Genomic DNA, 14,162 nt, shown 5'->3' on the forward strand with positions numbered 1-14,162 from the left:
TTGCCATCCTGCATAGCCAATGGCACATTCCCAATGTAAGCAAGATGAGCCGTGTCATCCCCCAGTCTCTACATAACCTAGTTTTTCCAAATTTTTGACATCTCTAAACCACTCACCATGAAAGGTCATGTGATGAGAGGCTCTCAAATCCACAAACCATACATTATCACCGTTTTGGATACATCTACAGTCACAAAATTTAACATGTACTACAATGCTCACATCCATTAGGAAACCTTTGGACATCTTTTGGGCCTTATAAGGATTCCTATTTTTAGGGATTAAGGCTAATTTTGTGCTTTTTTAAGGAGACAAGGCTAATTAAGAGGGCTACTTGGACCTTATAATTTGAGCTTTCTAGTCCATAACTCCCCTACAAAAATAGGGTTTAATGTTGTCATTCTCTCTCCTCTTCTCTTTCTAGCAAGCTCGTAGTTAAGGGGGGGCCCAAAATGGATAATTTTTTTTCCCATTTTTAAAGTTTTATACTTTGAAATTGACCCCATACCCATATATATGTAAAACATTCAGTTTTTAACCTTGATTTTCCTCTAAAACCCACTCTATCTCATCATTGAATGCCTCCACCTTTTTCTCCTTCATTTAATGCCTCCACTTCTCCACCAATGTTATGGCTCACCCTAACCCTCCTTGAAACACATCCAAAAATAGATTACGTCGTGAACCACAACTGTCGTGAAGGATCTTTCCAATGGCCGAGCTTGTAACCCTTGAGGTCTCCAAGCTCTACAACTCCTTGAGAAGCAATTCCACCACGCCTCCCGCGAGCGTTGTCACATCGCCGTGTTGCACTACTGGTAATGGTCCCTCCTCTCACCTCACTTCACTCACACACACACTCACTGGTATGCATTAGGGAGAGAGATTAGTAAGAGCAAGACTCAATTGCACAATGGGAGAGTTTTTTGTATTATGAGAGATATTCACTTATATACATGGCCATAAGTGTTCACACTCACTTAAACTGTGGGGCCGACTGGGCACTTTAGGTGTATAAGAGGCCTAATGCTATTACAATGACTACTCTCATAATATATCCATGAAGTAAATCACTTAGGACTTCATCCTATCTTGCTACCACATGCTCTTGAGGCAGGAATCGCCATAAATACTCCATCACACCATTACAGGCGTCCGTCCAAGTTGTAGCTTTGGACACTATTGCTTCATATATTGAATGTATGACCCTTTGGTGTATTTATCGTGATTCCTTGATGTAAGATGATGGCGATAGATCTTGTTAACCCTAGAGAATTGGGTTAACATCCCCCCTTCCTGATGGCGATCGCGTCCTCATGATCGTGTTGAAGACCTTTGTGTGGGGAGAATGGACAAGCTTTGTCGATGGCTTCGAAGTTGATTGATGCTCAATGATCTTTGTCCCTCCGGAAGGAATAAGAAAAGATAGTGAGTGACTGAAAGGTTATTGGTTTATTGGGAATTTCTAATGGGGTGGGATTTTTTGTGAATGATTGTATATTTGTGTGAGCATGTTTTTTTTGTGAATGATTGCATATTTGTGTGAGCATGTTTTTTTTGGGCTTTTTGCTCACTTTGTTTTTGGCAATCATAAGTGATGTTACATGTGATTTGTGTTAGAGGGGATGCTAAGAGATGTTAATAATGGGAGAGAAGAGAGGGAAGTATCCGGGAGACTTAATCATTAGAATGAGATGGTGATTCTGAGTTCCTCATTTGATTCATTGAAGCGGCATTCATTATTTGAAGAAATTGGCCTTCGATGATGTCTCTGTGTGACAAGATTCTTGTCAAATATTGTCGTCTAGGACCTACTTTCTTCTGCCCATGTGCTTTTTATTTTTTTATGTAGATGTAAGTGCTCTTATGAAGCAGATATACATGGAGTACAAGAATTGAGTCATATAGATACCTATTGAATTACTCTGTGTGTGGTGTGTTTAAGTAACCACTTGTTTGGTGAGGATTGAAAGAATTACGTTGACTGGCGAGGCTTATATAGATATCTTCACTAAGGATTGAGGATCATTGATTGGTGAAGATGGTGGCGTCGTTTAGAGAGGTTTGTAATTTGAAGGAAAATTCCAGGCGATGGGTTGTACTATTGCCCAGGCTTTTGCCCCCCATGGCCCCCCATCCAGAGATGTACCTGGAAGTTTTCGATGGTGGTGAGGCTTTGGTGCAAATGTTCTCCAGTGCATGAGTATGGATATGCACTCATGGAGCAGCTGCATTAATTTTGCCCCCCATGGCCCCCCATCCAGAGATGTACCTGGAAGTTTTCGATGGTGGTGAGGCTTTGGTGCAAATGTTCTCCAGTGCATGAGTATGGATATGTACTCATGGAGCAACTGCATTAATTTAGCCATAAGAATAGTAAGCAATAAGCTTAACAAATATATAATGGCTATTGAAGATTGTTGGAAAAGTGATAGTGCGTGAGATAGCTTAATCCGTGATGTGGATTAAATCGTAAAAGTGCAAATTCTTAAGCCGTGAGATTGTAATTCGTGAGAAACCCGAACTCGTGAGACTGTAGGTTTTTTGGCCGTGAAAGGGATATTCCGTGGAATGGTCTAATATCCCGTGAGATTGCAGGTTTTTTGACCGGCCGCCGTGAAGGGATATTTCGTGAAATGGCCTAATGCTGTGAAAGTTAATCCCATGAAATGGTGTTTCCGTGAAAGTGCAGGCCATGAACTAGAATTCCGTGAGATGTATGAGTTGGAATTCTGGAGATATAATTCCGTGAGATTGCACGATTTTTTTAAAAAAAGACCGTGAAAGGTTATTCCGTGAAATGGCCTAAACCCTTGAAAGTGCCAGTTCTGACCCCGATGATTTTTTATTGAAATGATTCTATGGGTCAGCTAGAGCATGACATGGGAGCAACAAGTGCTTATGCACTTATGCTTCACATTCAAAGGGGTGACAAGAGCATTGTGAGTTTATCTTTGATGCGCTCATAAGTCTTCCTTGTTGCAGACGTGGGAATTGATTCTTGAATTTTTGGCTCACATATTGTCGAGGCAATAAATAAGACTACTTGCTAGTTACCATTGGGGTTGCTTGAACACACAAGCTCTTGTGTAGGTACTGAATGCACGAGAGCGGTTGAGTGACTTGCTTGGTGTTTCTTGGGCCTCCAAGCTTGTCAAACTTTATGTGAAGCTGTTGGGATTGAAGTCAGTGGTGAGACTTTTTTCATGTTGTTTGATTATGGCAACCATATCCTTGTTGTTGAAGCACATGCACAAGCACCCATCTTTGATGAACATTATAAACTAGTTGGCTGATGTACTTGATGCTGAGGCTTCCTTCTTTGTGCAAGCTTAGGGGACTTTGTGATGCGCTTGGGAATCCAAGGTTTAGTATGTCTTTGGTAGTACCCTTGTGCTTGCAATAGTGTTTTTGGTAACCACACTTGTTGACTTGGTGGAGTTCTTTGAGGGACTCGCATAGGCTTTTTTGGACAGTGTTGTGGAGTACTTTTCTTTTTCTTTTGCCTCTGAGTACTGCGCATTGTGAGGAAGAGGCTTTGACTCTCGAGGCACCTAAATTTGATTGGCACCTTCATAGTAGCCTTGAGCTACAAGTAGCTGCTTCTCCACCCACATCTTGATACTATTAAGATACCTTGATTGTAGTTGTCGTGGTGGAATTTTCTTTTGGGCTGATGTGGAAGGTTTGGGGCCCTCCTTGACTTTGGTTGGCGCTGAGGTTACAGGTTTGATACTCATGGGCATTATTGACGATGATGAGGCTAGTCTCTTGTGGAGTGGTTGTCAATGAGACGAGGCCTTCGAGCATGTGGATGTCTCCTTTGGTGAGGTTTATCGATGAGGCATAAGCTCCAGGGATTTTCCTTTGAGTTCCTTGTTAGAGATAGATGGTTGCATGGGGGGAGCTTCTTCAGGAATGGCTATTGATTTTGCGAGGTTTTGGCATTGAACTTTGTTGTTTGTAAGGATGGGGTTGAAGGAGTAGATGCTTTATCGGGGTCGGTCGTTGATGCAGATGGGAGGTCATTGTGTAGAGGGGCTTCTGCGGAAGAGGCTTGTAACTTTTGTGTTCAACATCATAGAAATCCATTAAAGTTGGATCCTCTTCCTTGCAGTATGTTATTGTCAACTTTTTGTCGTTGACCATAATGATGACTCTATCGCTAATAGCAAAGCACAATGGTGCTTGGAGCAGCAATAGTCTATTTATGCCCCAAGATCAAATATTCTTCCAACACATACTCAACCACAAAAAACTTACATGTAAGGGGGTTAGTTTCAATATACATTGTATGTTCAAATTGTATGTTCAAAGTACCCCAAACATGGCATGTTCAAGTCTTGTGTAAAGGGTATTCTTTTAGGATGTGCCGTGAGTGTTGGTTGACCTAACAAATCCCATAGCTCGAGGGTCATGGAGATTGTGTTCTCATGTTAGTGGATAAAGCTATGTTTGAGCTGTGGTGATTTTATTTGAAATTTCTAATCCAACCAGAATCGTAGGGATCTTTTCAGTAAGATATGTTGGAAGTTCCAACTCCTCCAAGGTCTCTTCCTCCTGTAATAGCAATTGTACATTTCTTGCAAGAGTGTTCAAGGTGACTGTTTGCATGGATTCATCTATTGAATACAACAATTCACCTATCCGAAAGTTCCACCAAGGATGATATCATACTCAAGGGAATCTAGGGTAACATGGAATGTAAATTCCATATCGCCATTGATTGTTTGATTAGTGTAGCTAAAGGAACCTGGAACTTCAATGTTTTGGTCCATTGGCTCCTCTTGCAAGACTATTGTCTGTAGAGATGAGTTTAGGTTGTCCCAATGACACCCAAGTGTCTATTGTTGTTATGAGTAGCTCAAGGGCTAATCCATGTGCGTTTGTGCTTAACATCATTGCCTTTCTGTAGGAAAATCCAACCATACCATGATAGAATCTTCCAAAGGAACCATGGATGTTTTAGTTTTTGTTTCAGCTCTTCAGATCCCGTTTCTATTTCATATTCCCGTTAGCTTTCATCCTCTTTTTGGCTCTCAACTTTTTCAAGAGCACTCAATGTGTACACTGGCACACTTGGCCCTCTGAAAATTCTTAATAAGGTCTATTTGGAAACTTTTGAATCCTCACAGTCCTATTTTATAGAGTTCTTTATGTCTTGGTATAACTCATGTTAAGCCCTTAAAGGTGCAAGTGCTGATGTTATGCTGGTTTCACCATGAGATACGAGCATTCCTCCAAATGAGGTTTTGAGAGACTACTTTAATTTTGTAAAGAAATTATCGAATTCCTCACGTGCTTTCTCAAGCATATAATTTGTGCAATCTGTCTCAAATGACTCTGTAGAGAGTATATCTTCCTTTTTAAAAGGAAAGCGGTACTCCTCTAGGCTTTGTATTTTGGTTGCTTATTTAGGATTGGCATTATGAGGCTTAATCACAGCCGGAGATCCTATAAGACATTCAACTAAGCTAAGCATGCTCTCCTAAGCTTGTTTTTTGCATTCCACATATGTCATATGATCATTATTATCCATTTGGGGTGGTTGGGTGGGTTCTAGTTTCTTGATTGGTCTATGTGGTGCACTGAGTGAGGAGTCAGAACTTGTTTCATCCTCACTTAGTGACGTACTAGAACTTGTTTCATTTTCTGACTTTCTTTGGATTGTTAGTTTTTCATTATGTTTGCCATGCAACAAGATCTAATTTTCTATTAGGCTTTTATACCATGTGTCGTCACGCATATGGGTTTTGAGGTTTGTGTGGTTGTCTTTAAGGTGGATGCTTCTGCATCATGTATAGCTTTTGGCTCTTTTGGTTTTATGTCCTATACATGCTCCCTTTCCCTGTCTACTTCAATAGTTTGTTGTCCCTTGTCTTTCTTGGGTTTAGAAGGTTTTGCGTTTTCTTTTGGATTCCGCTTTAAAGCATGTTCTTCTACCTATGTTGAGGTATTGTCTTTTGTGTTCTTTTTTGCCATCTCTCGTGCCTTGGCTTGTAAACGTGTAAGCACATTCAAGGGCACCGTGGACAATTACCCGTTTTGTACCCTTAAGATGTTAAGAGTTGTATTTTGTGAGACAAGTTGCATTGAAGCAACTCGTCTTGGGCAATCTTGGAACATGTGATCAATGCCACAATGTTTACACATGGGTAGAAAAGTGTTAGTGACTATGGGCATGGAAGTATTCCAAACTGTCTGCCACCTTGTGAGGTCCACGACAATAGCAACACCGAAGTATTCAATTAATTGCTTCCTGATCAGTTTTTACCCTTTGGACTGTTTCTATTTGGTGCATGGGAGATGAAGGTTTTGAGTCAATTGTGGATGAAGTGGGACACTTTTTAGTATCAGGGTCAAAGGTTTTACAATATATGTAGTATAGAAGAATAGGTGCCTTGTATGCACAATGGGGATTGGGATGGTCATAGTGATTGCACTCAACACAAGGCATTTTGTTCCTCACTTGTAGAGGCATTAAGGATGTTTGGTTTTGAATTATCTCATCCTCTCTTTAGCTGCACTCCATCGATTACCTTGTCTAGAAAAGCCATGTATAAAGCTGATTTCAAGGTTTTGAAGTTGGTCTTCATCACGTTGGCATTAATGTGATGAACCATCAACTAGCTTTTCCCTCTAAGCATATGTTCAACGCATGTACCTTAGTGGGCTAGTTGGGATTTCCAAAGGCTTCACATCTCACATTTGAATGAATTGAACAGGGTCTGTTATTCCATCGTATTTGTCCATAATTTTAGAAATTTGTAGGACTGTATTTCTATATGAGTCACTGAGGCCATATGTGAGTTCTCTTATTAGGAGAGACTCACTAAGTCCTTGGGCTACCCCCTTCCTAGACTAGTCAGTATGTTGAGGGTGGTGTGGGCATCCAAGAAATGGTTAGGATTTATGGGAATGTTAGGTAAGGGACCAGAGCCCGGTGGGATCGAAGTGATATGGGGGTGTAAAACCCAATGACACGCTTGTTATAGGCAAAGCCAATGGTATTGGGAGGTGCATTTGCGGCATAGATCTCAATGGCTCGAAGATGTCAGCCATTGGGTTGAGTTCTTGTGTGATCCTTGGTGACAATCCCTCTATCGTGGCCATGTCAAAGTGCCTAAATGCTCCTTAACGAGCACACATTTTTTTTAACTTTTTATATTGTCTCACAACCTGTTACAACCTCTCAAAAGGCCTGGCATTCTCTTCGTTGGGCCAAAAGGCTGTCCGTTCACCCTAATTAGCTAAGGCGCTATACACACGCGAACGACCTTAAAGATAATTTTCCAGAAAAGGTGTGTGCTAGTAACTTCCCAGATGGAAGAGGAGGTTCTAAAACCTATTTTCCATCATTATCTCAAGACGAAAAAAAATTCGAGAATTTTTCCCTGTTTCAAAGTACGTTTTTGAGGGTGTTCCAAAAGGAATTTTAAAAAAGTCTGTATGAGAGAGTTGTAGTATTTTTGGAGTACTACAACTTTGTTTCCTTGAGTCATCTATGATTTTGTCGTTTAGACCCTCAAAAGGTAGTCCACATATGGTTCGTCATCGTTTTTGCACTGTTTTTTGTGATTTTTTGTGGTTTTTGGGCTGTTTTTGCCTCGATTTTTGGGTCAAATTTTGAGGCTACTAGTCGGAGGCCAAAATGATCGATTTTGACTCAGATGGCAGTCCAAAGTCGAAGAGCTCGATGTCAGCTTTTCGACGAGCCCTAGAGTACCTTCATCGGATATACGGTTTAGGAGATACGAGCCTCCAAACAAGGATGTTTTCGAGAGTCTTTTTTTTTGGCCGGCGGACCCCTTTTCACACCGTGAAGTGGACTTCACGGATTTTATAAATTTTGTTTTTTTTTTAAATGTGAACGAAGGGTCTCACGCCTTGAACCCTTACCAGTTTCACACCGTGAACCAGATTTCACGAAAAGGTTAAATTTGTTTTTTTTTTTGGGCGTGGGTTCCGAGTGCATGAACTCCGCGGACTTCACAAAAAAAATTAAATTTATTTATTTTTTTGTGTGGGTTCTAAGGGCGTGAACCCTTAGGCCGTGAAGTTGCAGAAATGGTTCACGCGTGAACCGGGACTTCACAAAAAAAATTAAATTCGTTTTTTTTGGAGTAGTGGGAAATGCGAATTTCCTTTTTTGGGGGGGATATTTTTTGAATTTAAAATGAAAGAGATATGGGCATTTTTTCAAAAAGGTAAGTGGGAATAAAAAGAAGTCAACCTTTTTATGACACCCCTTACACCCTTCATAAATGACCCCCAAAATGGATAATTTGACAACTTATGAGCATCTACTCATTGGATGCTCATTAGCCTTAATGAGTTATGTAAAAATTAATCAAAGATTAATTCTTTCACTAATCTTTCCCTCTTTTACACTAATCAAGGACTCTAATTAACCACTAATCCATAATTAATTCACACAATTGAGCACATCATTGGATAGAGCAGAGGAATGCTAATCTTTGTGCAATCAACAAATGTGTAAATTAATTTAAAATAGAAAATTAATTAGAATCTTAATTGTGGTCTCCTCTTTTAAGGTAAAATTAAGTCAAGAGAGTCAAATTTCTCCAATTAATGAAAAATTTGATGTAATTAGGTGTTTTGATGCATGTAGATGCGCTCAAAATGCTCAAAAACACCAATTTCGACTACTCATATGATCAATTTAGACCCCAATTAACACATTTTCTAAATTTTTTACCTCTTGAATAAGATTAATCACCCTTAATGATAAAAACCAGTCCATTAAGAGAAATTAAGATAAAAGTAATGATTTTAGCTCTATGTTTAACACTAAAAGAAAGCTAACATTCACTAAAAATTACATTCTATTGCATTGTTTGATGTAATGGATGCAAACTAAGCCTAATACAAACTATGTGCATGCCCTAAGAACATGAAAAACCCAAATAACAAAAACAAAAACAACACATTAAGCTAAAAATTAAGTAAAAGGCATTCTTTTCAAAAACAAAAAAGGGAGCTATTCTACACCAAATCACACACAAATCACCATTAAATCCACAGAGTTTTCGTGGGAAACCATTAATCAAGATAATGGGCAATGGGTAATGCGCAGATTAGAGGAAAAATGATGGAAAAGGCCAAGGGATGGCTCCCCGGCAATGATGCCAAAAATGTTAAGGCTCACCCTAACCCTCCTTGAAATACATCCAAAAAGAGATTACCTGGTAAACCGCCAAACTGTTGTGAGGATCTTTCCAATGGCCGAGCTCGTAACCCTTGAGGTCTCCAAGCTCTACAACTCCTTAAGGATCAATTCCACCGTGCCGCAGGCGTTGTCACACCCCCACGTTGCACTAAGGATACTCGTCCCTTCTCTCACCTCATTTTACCCACACACACTCACTAGCATGCATTAGGGGGGGAGGTTAGCAAGAGGATTATCAAGAGCAAGACTAAATTGCACAATGGGAGAGTTTTTGTATTATTTGTTGCAATGCTGTTTTGGAAATAGTTGAATCTAAGAAAATGTAATTTCATATCGCGGGTGCGTAAGTGGTGTGTCTATTTAATATTTGCATGAGAGCCGGCTAGGGGGCTTGGGAACTCTTTTCCCTGGTACCCGGGACAAAACATAACCAATTTTCATAATGGATCCTATCAATACAGTGGTTGGGTGGTTGGCTAACACATGGGATTGGATGGGGTTAGGGATGGGGTTAGGCTGGATTGATGGATTCCTATAATAAAATTCAATTCTGTTCAAGTTACAATAGTTGAAGTAAGTGGATATTCACTTATATACATGGCCATAAGTGTTCACACTCGGAGGCTTAATGCTATTACAATGACTACTCTCATAATATATCCATGAAGTACATCACTTAGGACTTCATCCTATCTTGCTACCACATGCTCTTATTAAGGCAAGAATCGCCATAAATACTCCATCACACCATTACGGGCACCCGTCCAAGTGTAGCTTTGGACACTATTGCTTCATATATTGAATGTATGACCCTTTGGTGTATCTATCGTGACTCCTTAATGTAAGATGATGGCGGTAGATCTTGTTAATCCTAGAATTGGTTTAACAACCAAATCAACCAAATCAGAGATCTCTTGTCTCACTTCCACATCATCAATCTCGCAACTAAGGGGAGGGGGGCAAAAATAGTGATTTTTTTCTCTCATTTTTGAACTTTTTTGCTTTAAAAGTTATCCCAAACCCATATATATGTCAAAAAATCAAATTTCAATCTCTTTTTTTCCCTAAAATTGAACCAACTCTCTCTCTCTCTCTCTCTCTCTCTCTCTCTCTACTCATCTCTCTACTTTGAGCTTGGCCTGTATAGCCTCACCCTATCCCTCTCTCTACAATCCTCTCATTGACTCTCAACTCTCCCTTTCTCTCTCTACTATGAGCTAATGGTCTGCAAACACTCTCCTCTCTCTCTCTCTCTCTCTCTCTCTCTCTCTCCCTCCTGTGACTGCATCCTCCCTCTCTCTAATCTTAACTTATGGCATGCACTCACTCCCTCTAATCTCAACTCCTATCCCTCCCTCTCTCTCTCTCTCTCTCTCTCTCTCTCTCTCTCTATTTTGATCTTAGGGCCTCCCACTTCTTTTCCACTATCAACTACTTCTAAGCATGGCATTGCGTGAAATCACTAACACGTGGGAGATGGTGAGAATGGGATGCTCGGCTATTGCAAGAGATTAGCAACAACTAACGCTGGTAGAGTCTTCTACTTGTCATCACAGTTGCATACGCTCAGAGTTAACCTTGCTAGTGTACACCAAAGCCTACTTCAGGCTCAAGCAAAAATAAAGAAGCTTGAGGGTGTAAATCAAGAGAGAGCAGCGTCAGCGTGTGTGGAAAAGCTTACGCAGACCATCTCCCACATGAAAAGTACTCCTATTTGAGCTAGGGAGCATAAGAGGCCGCTCAACCACATCAAAACACTTGCTGTTGTTGGGGGTGGCGCTCGTAAGCAGAGAATTCAAGCAGTGCAGTATGGCTCCTCTTTCTTATTCTCTAGCACTTCCAATTCAAAATGCCAATGTAAATCATGTGTGCACTTGTGTAATGTCAATGTAATTTGGCTAGTTTTTAGAGTATTCCTTCAAGATACCAGAGGTTTTGATCAAACCAGGGATTGTAATGAGCTCTTGTGCTCTTTCACAAACGAGGGAGCATGTGCTTAAAATGAATAGGGATCCCTGTTGTAAGAAGATACATATGACTGTTTCCAATGAAATCATACAAGAGGTTTCCCAAAGTATCCGTAGTGTTGATGTTGTTAATGCATGCGATGAGGTAGGCATTAACGCGAAGGGCTACAAAGCTCTTCATCAATTGCTAGGAGATACCCTTCGTATAAGAAAGGTATCATGCACAACCTTTTCCCGCCACCAAAGAGGGTCCATCTAGCAAAGGGAGTGAGCAATGAAGATGTAAAATATAGGATTAAGGATTACTACCACATCAACGATACACTTACCATTGTAGCATGGGGAAAGAAGAATACTGTGTGGATGTCGTAATGTTTCATTCAAATTCAATGAGTTCAACAACATTTTTGTTGAAATACGAAAGTTACAAAAGGCAATGATGTTGCTCTATGGCTTGCCTTCTAGATGTAAGTAACACAAGTAACCTTGTATGCATTAGGTCTGTGCTCATTTACAGGGAACGACCTAATATTTTATTTGATTTCTGTGTTTTATAGGTTCCAAGGTTAGCTTCATGCTAAAGTTGGACGAGTGCCAGATTGTGAAGGGAAAAAGGCTAGAGAGAATAAGTGTCACTCATAAACCACGCTATGGCGGCAACCTTTAAGTCTCCATCTACTGCCTACCACTATTTGTAGAAGGGCCCGATGATGAGGGAGAGAGCACAACTGATTTTCAAGAGCAAGGGAATGACAATATTTCACAGACTAAATCATCTTTTAGTGTTCAATCAGAGAAAGATATATGGTAGTTAGGAGCATTTGAGGTTCCCAAGGAGACACACAAGGTGCTATCATGGGTCTTTGAGAGGTTGCCTTGGGTTAATGATGTGATAAAGTCACAAATAGGGGGTGAGAAGCTGGATGTTGATGGTTTAGGGAGCTTTGATGTTGACTGGTATCTTGGTGAGGATCTGAAGACAATAAAGTGTATGTTGGGTTGCACTCAAGGTGCAAATACAGCTCACCCATGCCCTTGGTGCATGCATGGATTGAAACAAAAAACCAAGAAGGAACACAGGGGGACGGCCAATAGTGAAGAGGAATGCGAGGAAACAGGAAATTGTGAGGGAGAGTGGAACGGTGGTTTCCTTTCATCACCTATGTTGGCTCCTCCAAATAGGGACTTAAGGGATAATAGTTGGAACCCCATAATTCCTTTCCCTCTTAGGAATGTTCACTTTTTTACTTTGCATGCTTTCATGCGTATCTTTGACCACCTCTTAAAGTGTCACATAGACTATGCATTCACTATGCCTAGTAAAACTCGACAAGATGAGGTGGTTTCTAGAGTGGAGAAGATTTTAAATGACATTGATTGCCATGGGAGCAACGTGGAGATATGAGTTAACCAAAAGACCTCTGGAGTTTCACATATGGTTGCTCAAAAGGTTTCAATGAGTGGAGGCAAGGTGAGAAGGTTTCTCCAAATGCCTTTCAACAAAACGGGGCAAGGTTCAAAGAAATGCAGGCACGCAACATGTCGAGGGAAGGTGAAAATGTTCTTGCGAAGAGATGGGAGCTGTGGAAAGACCTTTCTGCTTGTACTACTTCAGAATTCTTGGATGCAAACATTGTTGTTTTGCATGAGCAAGTGTGGGCAAATTTCAATAAGGTAGTGCGGTTGATGAGTCAAAGAAGCACAATAGACAAAAATCGCAAACAATTTCAAGCAGAGTTGTATAAAGATTCATTAAAGCCGTGGTCTGCACATGGAGTGAATTGAATATTGTGCATTACATGGTAAAATAATGCTTTTAAAGGTTTTTCAAAACAGAGTTCTTCTTCTAATGCACTTTTCCTGAATGGTGGTTTTGTTTGGTATCTACAGCACATCTTATACGCTCATGGTGCATATTTCATGAATGCCTATGGCTTGCTTGACATGTGGAGCACCCAAGGAATGGAGAAAATCCATTACCGTGCAAGGGGAGTTTATTTCAAGAACACAAGACATGGAGGTGGCATCAAACTATCTAAAAGAAATGTTTGATTGGTTCTTCCTTTATACCTTTGGAAGGAACCTTTCAAGGGAGAGGGCTCGAATGTCTAAATTGGCCCAAATTGTCAAAATAAAAAGTAAGCGTCAAAAAACAGCAAGGTGGAGGGCAGGGACAGGACCTACATGTCATGCGGCATGGAGGGTTACATGTAGGAGAGTTGGTAAAGTATGGGTCCCTATAGACTTGAATGAGGCCTAGGGTTGATGTGTGTAGCTGATCTATGGGGATATTATCTATTGAATGTAATCATTTATAATTGAGAATGTAAATAGTTCTTTTCTGCCTAATATGGAACCATGTTATCTTTCATGTTTAAAAACCCATTTTTTTGGTGCGACATTTCTCTAAAAACTAGGGTTTCGTGTAATGATTACGTTGGCCACTATAAATCAGCACCCTCTCTCTTTTTGTCCATTTTGTACAAGCACTTTGAGAGCACACAAGAACTCAACTCCTCATGCACACAATCACTGCTTTCAAACTCGCACGGTACTTATTCTCTATCGAGGTCCCCATCCACAACTTGATGAAGATGCCCTCTCATCCCAAGAGCTAGAAATCAGGGATTTGCACAAGCTTGCTATGCCTAAATCGACAATTTTGTTTTTTCATGTAGCATTAATAGGGCTTTGTTTTTGCATGTAGCATTAATAGGGCTCACTTTTCCATGCTGACGAGTGGGAGGCCATGTAATGACCCCTCCATACCACAAGCGGACCGCACGAGGGCATTACGGTTTGCTAGAAACGTTGCAGAGCATTGGCAGTCTATGGTGCAAATTTTGTTGCGGTTTTTGGAGTCCCCCTTGGTTTCGAGGATCGTGAAGTCATACGTCATTACACATTTCGTTAGATTGATATACTTCCCTTGCTAGGTTTGATTGGTAGCGAGGAAGCTTTGTAATACCTTCAAATATAGTTTTTTTGATGACTTGAATTGTATC

The sequence above is a fragment of the Cibotium barometz genome, chromosome 42 (assembly GCF_041138505.1).
Source record: "Cibotium barometz isolate CiBa-2024 chromosome 42, ASM4113850v1, whole genome shotgun sequence".
Lineage (NCBI taxonomy): Eukaryota > Viridiplantae > Streptophyta > Polypodiopsida > Cyatheales > Cibotiaceae > Cibotium > Cibotium barometz.